The sequence below is a fragment of the Mustela nivalis genome (assembly GCF_964662115.1).
Source record: "Mustela nivalis genome assembly, chromosome: 17".
NCBI lineage: Eukaryota > Metazoa > Chordata > Mammalia > Carnivora > Mustelidae > Mustela > Mustela nivalis.
The window spans coordinates 3,459,694-3,477,169 of NC_139036.1; the positions used below are offsets into that span (position 1 = coordinate 3,459,694).

The 17,476-nt window shown below is 45.1% G+C and overlaps 1 long non-coding RNA gene across 3 annotated transcripts in view; it reads right to left on the reverse strand.

Moving 5' to 3' along the window:
• The window catches only part of LOC309851955, a 54,367-nt gene that overhangs the window by 21,858 nt on the left and 15,033 nt on the right, over positions 1-17,476 (reverse strand). For 2 of the 3 annotated variants that reach the window (XR_014305010.1, XR_014305011.1), the window contains exon 4: positions 17,073-17,264. The exons of the other annotated variant lie outside the window; for it this stretch is intronic. This is a non-coding gene — a long non-coding RNA (uncharacterized lncRNA). Of the gene's footprint in view, positions 1-17,072; positions 17,265-17,476 lie in introns of those variants that run through there. 3 annotated transcript variants of the gene reach the window in all.

A 17,476-nucleotide genomic window follows, 5' to 3' on the forward strand; every position in this document is an offset into this window, starting at 1 on the left:
GTTTTTTTTGCACCCATGCTGTTGATTGCTAAATGTAATAGTCTGATGATGCTGAATAAATGTGTCTTTTAAAAAAAACAAAAAGAATCTGTCTCCTGATTTCAGCTCAGTTCATGGTATCAGGTCCTGAGATCAAGCCCCGCATCCTCCACACTCAGCACCGGGTCTGCTCAAGGTTCTCTCTCTGCCCCTCCTGTCATTCTCTCTCTCTCTCTCTCTCTCAAAATAAATAAATAAAATCTTTTTTTTTAAGATTTTATTTATTTTTTGACAGAGATCACAGGTAGGAAGAGAGGCGGGCAGAGAGAGAGGAGGAAGCAGGCTCCCCACTGAGCAGAGAGCCCGATGCGGGGCTCAATCCCAGGACCCTGGAATCACAACCTGAGCCGAAGGCAGAGGCTCAACCCACTGAGCCGCCCAGGAGCCCCAAATAAATAAGATCTTAAAAAATAAATAAATAAAGTCATGCTCAGATAGAAGGAAAAAGAAAAAACTCATCGTCTTCACGGGTACCGTCTCCTCCCAAAGTTCAGTGCTCAGGCTCAACACAAGTTGTGCCTTTTCTTTTATGGCTTTCGCTACACCTGTGAGCTCAGAGCAGTGTGGCCCTGTCTTATCTCCACGACGGCACCCTCCTACTGTCTTCGACCATGAATCCTACACCGCAGCCCACAGACCACTTACCATCTACCATGAGCACGTGACGTATCAAACTTCTCCATCTTTGCACTCGGACTTCCCTCTGCCAAGGACACTCCTTTCTCCTTACGCGGCTGGTGAGCTATGATCATTCTTCAAGAGTCTGTCCAAACATAAACTCCCCTCTGAAGACTCCCCCTGACTCCCCCATCTCTGTGCTTTCACACCTCTATTAGAACTCTTGGGCATTTTATTTTCATTGTCACTATCGGGCTGCTTCCCCCGATCATAACAACGTCTCATCACGTGCTAACCCAGTGCTTACTAGTCACAAGTCCGGTCACTTCACATATACTGACCTTTGATCCTCAAGGAAAGTCATAATATAGCAGATGTAATTTCCCCAGTTCTACAAAGGAAGAAATAGAAGCACAAAGGAGATGAAACAGCTTTCCTCAAGCGACATCCAGTAATAATAGTATAGCAGATGCAGATAATCTGGACAGTCTGCATCTTTTTTTCCAAATCTCCCAAGACTGCTCTTTAATCCAGTGTTCCCCAAACTGCTTTTTGTGATGCAACTGTTTCAAAGCCTAGGTCCCTAGACATTCCTTTATGGTTTTTTTTTAATTTTTTAACTTTTTAGGGGTGCCTGGGTAGCTCAGTGGGTTAAAGCCTCTGCCTTCAGCTCGGGTCATGATCCCAAGGTCCTGGGATCGAGCCCCGCATCGGGCTCTCTGCTCAGCGGGGAGCCTGCTTCCTCCTCTCTCTGCCTGCCTCTCTGGCTACTTGTGATCTCTGTCTGTGAAATAAATAAATAAAATCTTTAAAAAAATAAATTTTTTAACTTTTTAAAGTAACTCCCAACCCCATGATCGAGAGTTGCATCTCTACCAACTCAGCCAGCCAGGTGCCCCTCTTCATTGTGTTTTCATCTGCTGATTGATGTGTGCCCTGGTGGGGAGCCAAGCTATAGCCCACCCTGTCTTACGTGGCTATCCTCTGCTGCCAGAAGGCCAAAGCTCACAAGCTAGTGGGGCTGTCAGTGGAGAAGACCCACATGTTCCTTTATTCTAAAGGACTCTGTAATGGCCAGGGACATTGTAAGAAATATGTAACAGATAATCTCTAATCTTGTTAAATACCTTTATCCCCTCTATCGTTAGGTAGCATCTGTTTCTCTCCAACTTGAAGTTCTGCTGGGCCTGCAGCCTTGGATCTCTACTGCCTACATTTGGATCTCAAAACAACAGTTGTTGACTGTCCCCCCAAAATGCAATCGGAGAGGGGCACGTGGGTGGCTCAACTGCGTAAGCGGTTGACTCTTGATTTCAGCTCAGGTCATGATCTCAGGGTCATGGGATCAAGCCTCGTGTTGGGCTCTGCTCTCAGTGCACAGTCTGAGAGTCTCTGTCTCCCTCTCCCTCTGCTCCTCCCCCAACAACTATAAATAAATAAATAGGCATGCAATCAGAGAGATTCCTGAGTCGTGGCTGGGCACACGGACTCATCAGCCTCCCCTGCAGGGAACTGTGGTCATGGGGCAGAGTGCCCACTCCTGACAGTGACCCCACACTGCCTCTCCCACATGAGCAACCTCCACGGGCTCTGGTGTGAGGCTTCCCGGATGTGTTTATCTAGAGAGCACATTGTCAGTTTTAAGAAATTCACTAAATGACCACCATTCGTGGCCGAATTTCAAAAGGAAAAAGGAATTAAAGGCCAAAAGGAAGGCCAAAAGAACACAGGGAGGAAGGAGGAAGGGAGAGATAAAGAGGGACAGAGAGAGTGAGGAAGGAAGAAAAGGAGGAAAACTGGTCCCAAAATGCAAGAAAGGACCAAATCTGAAAATTAAAATCTACAAAATATTGTGTGCAACATTACCTAAATGAAGAGGTATACCACGTTGAGAGCTCAGAAGACTCAGTATAGTGATGTCAATTCCCCCAAATTGATCTATAGATTAACACAATGCCCATAAAATACCAGACAGCTGTTTGTTTGTTTGTTTTTTAAAATATTTTATTTATTTATATGACAGACAGAGATCACAAGTAGGCAGAGAGACAGGCAGAGAGAGAGGAGGAAGCAGGCTCCCCGCCGAGCTGAGAGCCCAATGCAGGGCTCGGTCCCGAGCCAAAGGCAGTGGCTTTAACCCACTGAGCACCCAGGCACCCCAGACAGCTGTTTTGAAGAACCAGACAGCCTGAATCTCAAATTTAAATAGAAAATCAAAGCATCTAGACTATTCAAACAAACTGGAAAAATAAGAGCAAAGTTGGAGCACATATACTACCTGACTTTGAAGACTCACTACAGAACTGGCTAACCATAAAGCTAATCTACTCTGTTATTATTTATTAACATAAGTTAATGTATGGAATAATAATATATATCATTAGCAATGTGATATTGGCACAAGGATTGACATATAAATCGATGGAAGAGAGTCCAGAAATAGACTACACAAAAATAGTCAATTGATCATCAACTAAGTCTCCAAGGTAATAAGGGTTACCTTTGCAACAAGAGGTGCTAGAATTACTTGATACTCAAATGCAAAAGAGTGGATCTCACCCTTACCTCATACCACATGCAAAGATAACTCAAATTTTTAAAAAACCTCAACACAAGAGTTGAAACTATAATACTTTTACACAAAAAATGTAAGAGAAAATTTTTTAAACTTTGATTTGGGTGAAGTTTTCATAGGACAAAAAAATATCAACAATAAGAAAAAAAAGATAAGCCAGACTTCATCAAAATTTAAAAACCTGCTCTCTTCAAAAGACACTGTTGAGACAATGAAAAGCCACACCACAGACTGGGAGAAAATATTCGTAAAACGTATATCAAATAAAAGAATTGTCTCCAGAAAATATAAAGAACTTTTATAACTCCATAATAACAAGACAAACAACTCAATAAAACAAAATGGGCCAAATATTTTAATAGACACATTACCAAAGAAGATCTGTGAATGGCAAATGAGCACATGAAAAGATGTTCCACGTCGTCAGTCACCAGGAAAATCAAATTAAAACCCGAATGACTAAAACTTAAAAGCCTGTCAATACCCAGTGTTGGTGAGGATGGACAGCAACTAGAGCATGGCTGGTGGGAAAGGAAAATGGCACAACTGCTTTGGAAAACAGTTTGACAGTTTCTTGTAAAGTTAAACATACAATTACCATATGATTCAGCACTTGTACCCCGAGGTGTTTATCCCGAGAAATGAAAACATATGCCCACACAAAGACTTGACGATGTATGTTAACAGAAGCAGTAAATCACGTTCAAAGCCAAACACTGGAAACAATCCAAATCTGTGTCAACAGGTAATCAGATAAACAAATTGTGGTATTTCTATACAATAGGATATTACTCCCCCCAAAAACGAAGGGACTAAAGATGAAATAGAAATAGATACACATGTCCCTGTTCTTCCCACTAAGTATGAACATTACCTAGAAAACACACATGCACAGACTCTACAAGGTAGAGATAAGAAGAAAGACTGGCTAGGGACCTCGGGACCTCAGAAATGACATGGTAGTGAGTTTGGGGTTTTTGTCTCATGTATCTGAGTCTGGATGCTGGAGAAACTGCTAACCTGGGAACACCAACAGATACAAACAAACAAACAAAAATCCCCAAGAAATTTCTCTGGCCAAAGGAAAAAGAAAGGGGCAAACTAGCAAGATGGAGAACTTCTAGACACAATTGGTCTACGCCAGCTGAACACCATGAAAAGGACCACAACCCCATCACCACCCCCATCAGCAAATACTGAATGGACGGTCCCAACCTCTACTCTTGTCTGGCTGTCATGAGGCATCTCTAAGATCCCCTCCTGTTGGGGTATCAGACAACACTGGGTGGAGAGCAGGGACTTTTATCCCTACGTGGTGTTGATAAGGTTGTCCTTCAAAAACATCAGGGGAGACCGTATGGGGATCCTAGACTTCCACCCCCACCCAGCCTTAAAAAGGTGCCACTCCCACCCCACCGAGTCGGAGGCGGCCGACTGGATTGGCGGCGTGGATGAAAACACATGCCACGGAACCACACAGACCCATTGCACCAGTGTCAGCTTCCTCTGTGAAACTGTCCTAGAGCTAACAGCAATATGTGCATGGGACCTCTTTGTCCTCTTTGCAATTTCCTATGAATTTATAAATATTTCAAAATAAGAAAGCCTTTTTAAAGAAAGGAACAACTGATACCCATAGTAAAGTGGATAAATTACAAAGACATTATGTTGCGTGGATACAAAAGGATATATGAGGGCGCCTGGGTGGCTCAGTGGGTTAAGCCTCTGCCCTCAGCTTAGGTCATGATTCTGGGGTCCTGGGATCGAGCCCCGCATCGGGCTCTCTGCTCAGTGGGGAGCCTGCTTCTCCCTCTTTCTCTGCCTGCCTCTCCACCTACTTATGATCTCTCTCTCTGTGTCAAATAAATAAAACCTTTTAAAAATCCCAAAAGGATATATGATATATGATTTCACTTACATATAACCCTAGATACGACAAATCAAATCTATGGTGACAGAAGGCAAACCAGTTATTGCCTAGGGCCAGGGAGGTTGGCTGGTATGGGGCACAAAGAAAGAGAAATATTCTGAAGTAATGAAAACATTCCAGTATTTATGTGATCATAAATATAAGAATGTATAAATCTTTCAAAACTCATGGGAATTATAATACCTGCATTTTATTGTATATAAACTATACCTCACCAAAGTTGACTTAAAATTACTTCACAGTAAGACCAAAAAAATCCTGTCATAATTTCATGAAGAAAAGAAAAAAATTCTAATATACAGTAAAATATGTAATTGTACATTTTTGCTATAAAATATGGCATACTTGGCCATCTGAGTAACAACTGGCTGAGAAAGTCAAGTCCAACTATAATATCCCATATGCGCACAGAAGCCTTACTAACATAGGTACTTGGTCTGTAATACCCTCCAAAGTCACATCCATACACTGGATACCCTCCTGTTATCCTCGAAGACTGACAGGTGGACATCTAATGGCTCATTTGCGTAGAGGGGCACGCAGACGTGTACTCCACCAGACAACAGAAGGTGACCACAGCTGCAAATACAAGGAGGGCAAAAGGATTCCTCAATATTAAGATTTCTCATACAATCCGCTCCCATCACAAGAGACTGAGAGGCCACGACTGCTTAAAGTATTCTACTTATCCAGTATACAAAAGTACAAGGTCACCACCAAGTAACTCCAGAGAAAACCCCCAACCTAAAAAAATTTCAAACAAGTTTCAAAATATGGGGGACAGATTCTCTGTACTATCTTTGCAATTTTTCTGTGAATCTGAAACTATTTTTAAAATTTAAAGTTTATTTTAAGAAAAGAAACAATTCTTGGGGTGCCTGGGTGGCTCAGTGGGTTAAGCCTCTGCCTTTGGCTCAGGTTATGATCCCAGGGTCTTGGGATCGAGCCGCGAATCAGGCTCTCTGCTCAGCAGGGAACCTGCTTCTCCCCCGCCCCACCTGCCTCTCTGCCTACAAGTAGGTCAACAGGTAATCTGTCAAATAAATGAATAAAATATTTTTAAAAATAAAATAAAATAAATTTTAAAAGAAATAATTCCTTTGTGGGTTTTTTTAAAAGATTTTATTTATTTTAGAGAGAGAGTTGGGAGAGAGGCAGAGGGAGAGGGTCTCAGGCAGACTGTGCACTGAGCAGAGCCCGTTGTGGGGCTGGGTCCCACATCCCTGACCTGACCTGACCAGCTCCCTGACCTGAGCTGAAACCAAGTCAGGTGTTTAACTGAATGTGCCACCCAGGCACCCCAAGAAATGATTCCTTTGTAAAATAAACCGCTGAGTTGTCTTTTCATTGTTTGTTTTTTTTAAGTTGGTGACACTGTGGCCTGAGCAGGAGTTATGACATTTCTGGAACACACATCAGTGGAACCTTAATAATGTCACTGACTTCACATGCCACTTTTCGATGCTAGGTGGAAACCACAACTACTCACGGATGGACGCTTTTAAGTGGATTTGTGGGAGGGAGATTTGGAAAACTGTACCCAAAATACACCCCCCCCCCCAAAAAAAACATACTGGTTAGCAACTGCCACTGCTCACAGAAACACCTCCAGATGCCAGGAACAATGGAAAAGGCAACAAGTGTTACTACAGAATTAACATAAAGGAGTTGGCCAGTGGACAGGTGCTCTCTTCCTAGAGATGTCTTTATCTGTGCACAAATACAAACCGAATGGGAGAAGCCAGATCAAGGTGACCTACTTTTTTTTTTTTAAGATTTTATTTATTTATTTGACAGACAGACATCACAAGTAGGCAGAGAAGCAGGCAGGGAGAGAGGAGGAAGCAGGCTCCCCACTGAGCAGAGAGCCCGATGTGGGGCTCGATCCCAGGACCCCGAGATCACAACCCGGGCCAAAGGCAGACACTTAACCATCTGAGCCACCGAGGCGCCCCAAGGTGATCTACTTTAAATGACCTCCTCTAGGAGAGCAGATGGACACCCTTCCCCAGCTTGGGGGGGCAGGCAGCAGGACAGAACTTGACCCCCCAAAAAACAATTCTTCAGGGGGGAAAAAAACAACAACACAGGATTTCTCCTTCTGAATACATAAAGGAAAAAAAGTGAAAATTTAAGGCCAATCACTGGGTAAACAGTTTTCTCAAACCCAAATGCACTGTCTTTTAAATGCTCCAACACATCCAGAGAGGTTCTAGAAACATAAAAAAAAGCCAGCAGATGCCAAATTCCTGCCCCTGAGAGAAGTTCCCAAGCAACTAAGAGAAGAGAACCATCAGGAAAAGGACGGCAGGAAGAGAGCAAGAAGTTCACTTCACGTCCAAACTCACATAGGCCCCCAGGCCATCTGGGGAGAGTGCTGCTCAAAGGCTGGCACACGGTTTTAAGTCCGATTTCTCGGACCCAGGACCCCTGTGCAGAAACTGTGCCCCTGCCTTACCCCTTGCATTATTCAGGATTCTTTGTTCACATGTAACAGAAAGTCAATTCAAAGTGGCTTTAAAAAAAGAAAAGAGATTTATTGGTTCCCATAATTTAGAAAGTCAGAAGTAGTCTGACCTCAGATGTGGGTGGATCAAAGGGTTCAAACAATATCATGAGGACTCAGTCTTTCTCGTCCGTGACCCAGCTCTGCTTTCCTCCACGTCAGCTTTCTTCTCTACAAGTCTCCCTCCGAGTGGAAGGCACTGTGGTCGGCTGGCCTGGAGTCTACAAGCTCTGTGGAAACACGAAGACTTCATTCCTCCTATTTCCATCAAAGTCTCAGAAGCCTCAATGGCTCCGAGGAGCCCATTCTGGGCCATGTGTCCCCATCTTGGCCAATCCCAGTCCTAGAGCACGGGACTATCACTGACTGGTGTTCAGTGACTCGGTTACCAGTAGACAAGGAGCCAAACCATTGGACACCCTGGGATCTGCCAGCCAATCCACATTCCAGGAAAGGCAACAAGAGTCCAAAAACAAAATAAAAACAAACAAGCAAACACACAAATCTCTGGCAGACAAGCAGGTTTCCGGATTTGTTCTCCTCAAGAAGAGAGTAACAAGCACTGACACGTTAAACTTCGTAAGCTTCTTTGAGGAGTCTGGAATTATGGGTTCATATGTGGAAAAAGCACGCAGATGAACGTGTGGTCCAGGGTCTGGGAGGAACATCATCAAGGTGAGCACTACGGAACTGTTAACTAACATCGCAGAAGCGTCTAGAGAAGGAAGAAATAACATACCCTAACAGGTAGGGTGGAGGTGAAAAATAGTTTGATCCAAATATTTAAAGAAATGTATGTCAATTTTGTAACAAACTGGTGAAGCAGGATATATTAGTTGAACTGCCTTTGCTTCTTTGATTCATAGTTTGAGAATCATAAGACGGTTTCGAAATATCTTTTCAGTCCCCAGTACGAGGGGAGTTGGTAAGGAGGAAATATCACTAGTGATGACAAACTGGCAGGCTCAAAGAAATGGGCATCTACCTGCTACACCAAATTCTAACCAGGGACACGACAGGAAATATATTATAGATAAATGAATACCTATGCTCCAAAATTGGAAAGTGAATGGCTGGTGGGGAAGAGAGGGACAACTTGCTAAAACACAGAAGTCATGCTAGCCTGAAAGGGAAAAGCAGCCTAGAACATCAACAAGAATACAGAGAGAGCATAGAGTCCTTTCCCCCGGGGAGGAAACAAGACTGGTGCCCTAAAGTGTGGGAGCCACGTGGAAGCCGCCGTAGAGGAAAATGGAGCAGTCACGCTCTGCACCTTGCCAGCAGCACATCCATCTACTTCAGCTTCCAGTGGAAACAAATACAGAGAGCCACCCTCACAGCGACACCAGCCCCTCCCCCAAGCTGGTCTGTGAAAAGCGAGACAGCACGCAATGGAGCAGATGCCATCAACTGTGAAGAGGACTGCACAGAGAAAGAATTAGCAGGCAGTTGAGAAGCTTCTAGCCTCAGAAGATACACACTCAAAAACCGGGAGAACTCGCTGAACTCTACCTCTGAAACTACTAATACCCTAAATGTCAATGAATTGACTTTAAAGAAAATAAAAATTATTTTTTAAAATTGGAAGAACTTAAACCCAATGAAATACAATTAATAAAGTGCCAGATTGGAACTTTAAAATAAGTGTAAATGGTATCTTCAGAGAAATATGGGTGGGTGGTGCAGTCACAAAACAGGAACTGAAAACTACTAAATGGAGCAAGTTGCAGAGCTGGAAATTTAAAAATGTCATTGAGATTGCAAGTCAGTGGCAGAATGGACAGAGCTGAAGAATGGCTTTGTGAGTTGGAAGACTCAGCCAAGGAATTCTCTTAAAGTACAAAACACAGTAATATCACTTTGATTACAAAGTAAAGAAGAAATATTAAGGAACATGGAGAATAAATCCAGAAGTTCTAACATCCACCCAAAAGTTCAAGAAGGAGAGGTGAGAAAAAAGTGGAAGAGTGGCACTATTTAAAAGAAAAAATGTTTTTGTAAGTAATCATGAAGGACAGGAGCTCTTCCCCCCTCTTTGCTCTCATTCCTTTCTCCACTAAAATGCCAGTTAGGGAACATTTTTAAAAGCATAATTATGGGATGCCTGGGTGACTCAGTTGGTTAAGCAGCCACCTTCAGCTCGGGTCATGATCCCAGGGTCCTGGGATCAAGACCTGCATCGGGCTCTTTGCTTGGCGGGGAGCCAGATTCTCTCTCTCCCTTTGCTGCTGCTTTCCCTGCTTGCACTCTCTCTCTCTCTCTCTCTGTGTCAAATAAATAAAATCTTTTAAAATAAATAAATAAAAGCATAACTACAAAAGGAACAGGAGATTGCTGGTTTGCCAACTGTATGCAGAGGGGGCAGGGAGAGACGGAAAAAAGAGGCTGTTTACCCTAGATTGGTAGGTGGCAGTTTTAATAAGCAAGGGAACTTACGAGGCTTGTCTTGGGTGGCAGCAAGATGAGCAGATCTCCACACCCGGCTGCCAAATCTTAAAAGTTTGTAAAGAAGCCATAAGTGGGTTGAGTCCCGTATACTCCCCAGAGGGTGTCAACAATACATTACTCTCTGTGTCCCTGAAAATGGCTCCCACCACAGGAGTGGTCGGGAGAATATTCATCCCAGGGGAGGTGGGAGGAGTCTCTGATTGCCAGAGTCCAGCTCTTGGGGGAACTGTGATCACATTCTCTCGATCACCTCTCCCAACAGAGATGGTGCAAGGGTAGATAAGAGACGACATCTATGGCTTGGAAGCTGAAAGCACATGGACAGGTGGTAACCAGGTTGGCAGAATAGAGAAAGTTGAAAGTCAAATGCCTACCGGGTGGGGGTGAGCCCATCAGCACCGATCCCCCAGGAAGGCTCAGGAACTGGAATACCAAGGAACCTTGCCGTTATAGGCCATGATCCCGGGGTCCTGGGATTGAGTCCCGCATCGGGCTCCCTGCTCGGCGGGAAGCCTGCTTCCCCCTCTCCCACTGCCCCGCTTGTGTTCCCTCTCTCACTGTGTCTCTCTCTGTCAAATAAATAAATAACATCTTTTAAAAAAAAAAAGTCTTTCTTGGTTTGTCTCTCTCTCTTTTTCCCTTTGCTCGTTTGTTTTGCTTCTTAAACTCCGCTATGAGTGAAATCACGTGGTATTTGTCTCTCTCTGACTGACTGACTTAGCATAATACTCTCTAGCTCCATCCAGGTCACTGTGAGATTTCATTGTTCTTAACGGCTGAGTAATACTCTACTGTAGCTGTATCCTGCATCTTCTTTACCCACTCACCAACTGCTGGGCACTTGGGCTGTTTCTGTAATGCAGCTATTGTAGGTAACACTGCCATAAGCATCAGGGAGCGTGTAGCCCTCAGAACCAGTATTTTGTACATTTGGGTAAACACCCAGTAGTGTGATTGCTGGATCCTGAGGTAGCTCTGTTTCTAACTTTTTGAGGAGCCTCCACACTGTTTCCCACAGTCACCGTGCCAATGTGCACTCCCACCAACAGTGCACAAAGGTTCCTTTCTCTCCGCAGCCCTGCTAACACCTGTTCTTCCTTGTGCTGTTGATCTCTTCCGTTCTGACAGGCGTGAGGTGACACGCATTGTGGTTTTGATGTGCATCTCCTTGATGACGAGGGATGGTGAGCATCTCCTCATGTGTCTGTTGGCCCTCTGGATGCCTCCTTTGGGAAAACATCTTGTCATGTCTTCCGCCCATTTTCTAACTGGATTATCCATTTTTCGGTGTTGAGTTTTATACGTTCTTTATATACTTTGGATACTACCCTTTATCAAATGTGTCATTTATCAATATCTTCTCCCACTGCAGAGGTTGCCTCTAAATTGTGTTGTTTCCTTTGCTGTGCAGAAGATTTTATTTTGATAAAATCCCAATGGTTTATTTCTGCTTTTGTTTCCCTCACCTCAAGAGACACGTCTAGAAAGAAGTTGCTACAACCGATGTCAAAAAATTACTGAACATGTTCTCTTCTAGGAGTTTCATGGTTTCAAGTGTCACATTTGGGTCTTTAATCCATGTTGAATATGTTTTTAATGTATGGTGTAAGAAAGTAATCAGTTTCATTCTTCTGCACGTTGCTGTCATGTTTACCCAACATCATCTGTTGAAGAGATGGTCTTTTTCCCATTGGATATTCTTTACTGCTTTATCCAAGATTAGCTGATCATAAAGCTGTGGATCCATTTCTGGGCTTTTTCATTCTGCTCTATGGATCTGTGTGTGTATTTTTGTGCCAGGGCTGTACTGCTTTGACGACTACAGCTCTGTAGTAGAGCTTGAAGTCGGAACCATGATGCCACCAGTTTTGCTTTTCTTTTTCAAGGTTGCTTTGCCTAAGGGGTTTCTGGAGTTCCACACAAACTTTAGGATTGTTTTTCCTAGCTCTGCGAAAAATACTGACGGTATTTTGATAGGGGTTGCACTGAATCTGTAGATCGCTTTGGGTAGTATGGACATTTTAGCACTATTTGTTCTTCTAATCCATGAGCATGGGGTGTCTTTCCATGAAATTTCTTTCATCAGTGCTTTATGGTTTTCAGAGAATAAGTGTTTCACCTCTTTGGCTGGATTTATTTCTAGGTATCCCTGTTTTTGGTGGAGCAAAGTGCTTTTTAAAAGTAACAAAGAACAAGACAGAAAAGATCCAATAGGAAAAACATTTTTAGTTTAATAGAAAAAGTGGAGATGAAGTTGAGGAGATCTCCAGGAGAGCAGTAAAAAAGAGCTAGAAATTAGAAGAGGCAATATGTGGACTATTTCCTTTTTCTTTTCTTTTTTTTTTAAAGATTTTATTTATTTATTTGTCAGAGAGATGGACAGAGCACAGGCAGGCAGAGTGGCAGGCAGAGGCAGAGGGAGAAGCAGGCTTCCTGTGGAGCAAGGAGCCCGAAGCGGGACTCGATCCCAGGACCCTGAGATCATGACCTGAGCCGAAGGCAGTGGCTTAACGGACTGAGCTACCTAGGCACCCCTTCTTTTCTTTTTTTTAACTAAGCACCACACCCACCCAGTGTGGAGCCCAATAGACGGACTATTAATTGGAAGTTTGAGTCACTGTATTTGGAGATTTCTTTGTTATGGAAATTAGCCTATACTTAAACACTAACAAAAATACCTTCCAAAATCTAAGGAAGTTCATTTCCCATCCTTGAGTCTAGTCCTAGGCAAATTACCAAGCAAGTGTGAGTTGAATAAAGACATTTTCAAATACGCAAGATCTCAAAAAAATGTACCTCGTGAGCCCTCCTTCTCAGATAGCCCCTGATGTCAGATTCCGCGTGCACTGGCCGCCCAGTAAGTAAACGTGTAAGGACTGTCTCACTAACCACGATTCTATATGTCACTGAGAAACCATCCTATCCTACATGGGCCCATGAATTCCGGAATACATTTTTAATCAAATCATCTATACAGACAGCGGGCCTGCAGAAAAGTATTTCCTTGAGACCCTGCACCCTCCAGAGGCAGCCCTAATGGAGACTTTTAGAACATTGAGGTTGTACATAATCTTTGGGGAGGGATTCATGACAGGGATCAGGGCGGAAGGCGACACTGAAGGGGTGAAGGGAATGGGTGCTGAGGCTGTCAATCATGCCATGACTGCTCCGGGCTGTTCCACCTGTTCTTTATATGTGTGGCTTTGAGGACATCCCTTCCCCAACTGAGCCTTACTTAGTACCTTCATTTACAAAAGAGGAGCAATGACATCGACTACTCAGAGTCTTGTAGAGGCATTCCTTTTCTTTTCTTTTAGTTTTTAAAGATTTTATTTATTTATAAGTAGGCAGAGAGAGAGAGAGAGAGAGAGAGAGGAGGAGGAAGCAGACTCCCTGCCAAGCAGAGAGCCCAACTAGGGGCTTGATCCCCGGGATCATGACCCAAGCCGAAGGCAGAGGCTTTAACCCACTGAGCCACCCAGGCGCCCCTAGATGCATTCCTTTTCTTATGTTCTTCAAACACACACACACACACACACACCCTGACAATTGTAGCCAATTGTCTGGGGCCGGGAAGGGCAGGGCATGAATCTTAAGAGGGTCGGTCTCTGTGCTCTTCAGTTTACAGACACTCATGGTAAAGACATCGATACCTGAGAATTCCATCTGGGGAAGTCATTTAGGTACGTGGAGAAAGTAGCAGATGGCCTGTTAGTTAGAAAACACCTTGAAGATACATTTTGGTTTCAGAAAGCCAGGAGGCAGAGCAGAGTCTGAAGAGGAGGTGAGACTATGAGAAATAAGTGTTTTACACAGTAAGAAAAATGGGGATTTTTCCCCAAGTACGCCATTCCGGAGGAGAGGGCGGAAGTGGGGAGAGGAGGTAAGAGAGCCTGTGAATAAACAGAAATAAGATCAAGTAAGAAAATTCCAGATTTTGTGGATTGGGTAAGAGGATGCCAAGGATCAGGTCAAAGAGAAGTTTCGAGTGGAAGGAATGACTGCAAAAAGGGTTAAGAATATAGATGGCTAATACGAAGCCTTACAGGTGATCCTGGCTTTATTTTAAATTTTGATATCATGTTCATCCCATATTTTTTCTTTGCATTCCTTTTGATCTTTTAAAATACTGTATCAGGGCACCTGGGTGGCTCAGTGGGTTAAAGCCTCTGCTTTCGGCTCAGGTCATGATCCCAGTGTCCTAGGATCGAGCCCCGCATCGGGCTCTCTGCTCAGCAGGGAGCCTGCTTCACCTCCCCCTGCCCCGCCTCTCTACCTACTTGTGATCTCTCTCTCTGTGTCAAATAAGTAAATAAAATCTTTTTAAAAATAAAATAAAATACTGTATGAAAATATACTATATCTTGATTACTGAGTTTTGGGGGGCCCCTGAAATGTTGTGCCCAAGGTGAGAGTCTCACTTGCCTCATCCTGGTCCCTGCCCTGGCTGTTACCTTTCGAACCTTCAGTACCAGTCTTTTACATGGAAGGAACACCTGAAAGCCCAGGAACAGAGACCATCACGCAAGACATGAAAACTTTCTGGGAATCAGCGAGTAAGAAATTTGAATTATGTAGGATTACACAATAAACGTTAGAACCAAGAGAAAGGCAAGCAGTGGCTGGGATCCCAGAGAAGGAGCGGGATTTCCATATCCCCCATGGCAGACCCCACACTCATTTGTCCTCTACCCTTTGTTTCTCTGAGACGGAGCGTAGGGTGCAACACGCGTGGGGGTGACCCTCCAGAGACGTCCTGAAAAGATCAGCCAGGAATCGGAGGTTGGTGCTCTAAGAAACTGGAAGTTGCAGTTAGGGTGGAGAGAAGGCCCAGGATTAACTTCTCAACCTCTTTACAGAAATGCGGAGAAGAGCCAGCTTTCGACCAAGTAAATCTAAGCAGTCTTGTGAAAGTGGGCCCAGGAGGCCTACCTTGACCCCATGTTTGCTTAAAATGCAAGTTGACAACATGTGAGAACGGGACCCAGTGCCCACGCCTGCTTTTTACCACTGACGCAGGGGTGGGAAGAGCGAGGGAGGGGCTCATGTCAGCCTGTGACAGCCTCGGGATCCCTGTTCCAACGATTAACAATCTGGATGATTGCAACCTTTTCTCTTCCTTGTGTCTAGCAACCAAGCAGTGAGCACTGCTGAGGAAATCACAGCCCTGAGTCACGTTTCTCTACCTTCTCCATTACCACCCCCTTACAAAACCCAGAAGACATTGGTTTCTTCATTTCCCTCTGTCCCTACCGCTTGAAATGTTCATACCTTCATGTATCTGTTCACCCGTGTGGTCCTTTGGAGGGCCACAAACCACCATTAACATCTGAGACGTCACGTGGGTCCGTGTGAGCATGCAGCGTCCACACCCATGTCCTCTGCGCCTTGCCCGGATTTTATCTGCCCTCTCTGGGTCTTCTAGAGCAACCGTCAGATGAGCCACCATTGAACTCCAGAGGCTTCCATGAGCAACATGTCTTAAGCGAAAACTGCAAGCTGTAGAAGTGTGGACAGTAGGGCAGAGATTTTCTGAACAACCCAAACCAAGCACCCCTCGAAGCATATTCATGATCGCAGATGATTCTCAAATGCACAGAAACCTGAGCAGACCCTTGGGGCTCACCGCGGGCATCCCTGCTGGGATTGGGGTAGTGAAATCAGTGGGAAAGGAGGCAGCTAAAGGGTAAAAATCTGCCAGCTTTTTTCCTCTCTGAATGGACACGGCTCCCTGAGAGGAAACCATCTTTGACTCTTCTCTGAGCCTAGAGCGTGTCCCCCTCTCTGGCCCCTTCTGAGGTCCCCCAAAGGCTTGTCCTTCCTGGCCACACCCTCCCCATCTCCCACGCCACCCCAATCTCCCTTGGTCTGCAGAATGGGTAGGTGAGGAGGAGGGGGTAAATTTGCCTAAAGGGCCCAAGACACTGCCTGAAAGAAAAGAGACTGAGATTTAGAATTTCTTTTACACGGTTCAATAGTACTCAAGTCCTCTGTGGAAGCCTGAGAAGGTTCTATCACAGATCCACCAACAGGAAGGAACACAAGGGGTCCCAAAAGGGGGCCCTCTGTGAGGAAAGTGGCCACTCAAATGACCAGGCTCAATGCCAAGGCCTGACAGTTTCAGAGGCTAAAGCTGGACACGGCCTTGGCTCAGTCCCCTCGCACCAGAGTCACTCTTGGGAATGGTGCCCGAGCCCGTGTGAACTAAGAGCTTGGAAAGCCTGAGCGTCTATCACTATCGGTGGCCTATGCGGGGATGCCTGCACCCATTAGATGGTGCAGGACAGAATTTCTGCAGCTATAGCCCCGAACAAGGACAGAAGCGAGCGATGACACTGAGACAGAAGTGCCAGGCGTCTTACAAGGAGCGAGTCCTGAAAGGACTGACTGGAAAACCGGGTATCGTTTCTCCCCCACAGTCAGGTCCTATATCTGCACAGCCTAACGTGACACGGTTTATAACGTGACATGTCCGCATGTCCCAGTCACCCTCAAGGAACAAAGAGACACCGTACGTGGGTTACCGAGTACGGGCTCAGGCACTGCTGTGCCGGGCGCAGTGGGGTTACCCTCTCGGGGGGCTGCAGCTGGGACCATGCTGGCACACGAGAAAGGAAGGAGATGAAATCATTCCTCGGTTTAGAAAAACACTTGCACAAGCCTTTCTGGCCATAAAACCTCAGGGCCACCCCCCACCCCCAGGCCCTGGCGGTGACCTAGTGAGGGAAGCTTTGATCAGGAAGTTGGCTGCCCTGGGAGGAGAGGTCACGGGAACGTGGGAGCCGCTTGGCTGCTGGCGCGGGGAATGGGGTCTGGGAGTCTGGAAGAGGGGGCGAGCTCAGCTTGGGGGTGCTCATGGGGCTGATGAGGCCTTCCTTCCCACCGACAGCGAGGCAAAATCCAGCGTTAGGCCCTTCCAGCAGCATGCGGAACAGAATGGTCACATAAGGGAAAAAAAATTAAGTAAGAGGTTTAATTCTCTGTATTGAAAACAAGAGACTGCTCCCCAGTGCCCTTGTCTGAGGACATTTACGTTACAAAACGTGTCATTTGGGGCAGCTCAGTGCCTGCCTTGGGCTCAGATTCCGCATCCGGAGCTCTTCTCCTCTCCTTCTGCCCCTGCTCGTGTTCCCTCTCTCATGGTGTCTCTGTCAAATAAATAAAATATTTTTTAAAAAAGAAAACGTGCCATTTTACGCTCTTTCTCTGTCTCTTTGAAATGTGTGTGAATCTTTTTAGAAGCTAAACAAGCTTCTTGTCTGCTTTATGATCCAGGAATGTCTTTCCCAAGGGCCTGGGATCTACCCCTTTGAAATGTTCACATCAAAGGACATAGTGCCCCTCTCTCCTGCTTCTGTGG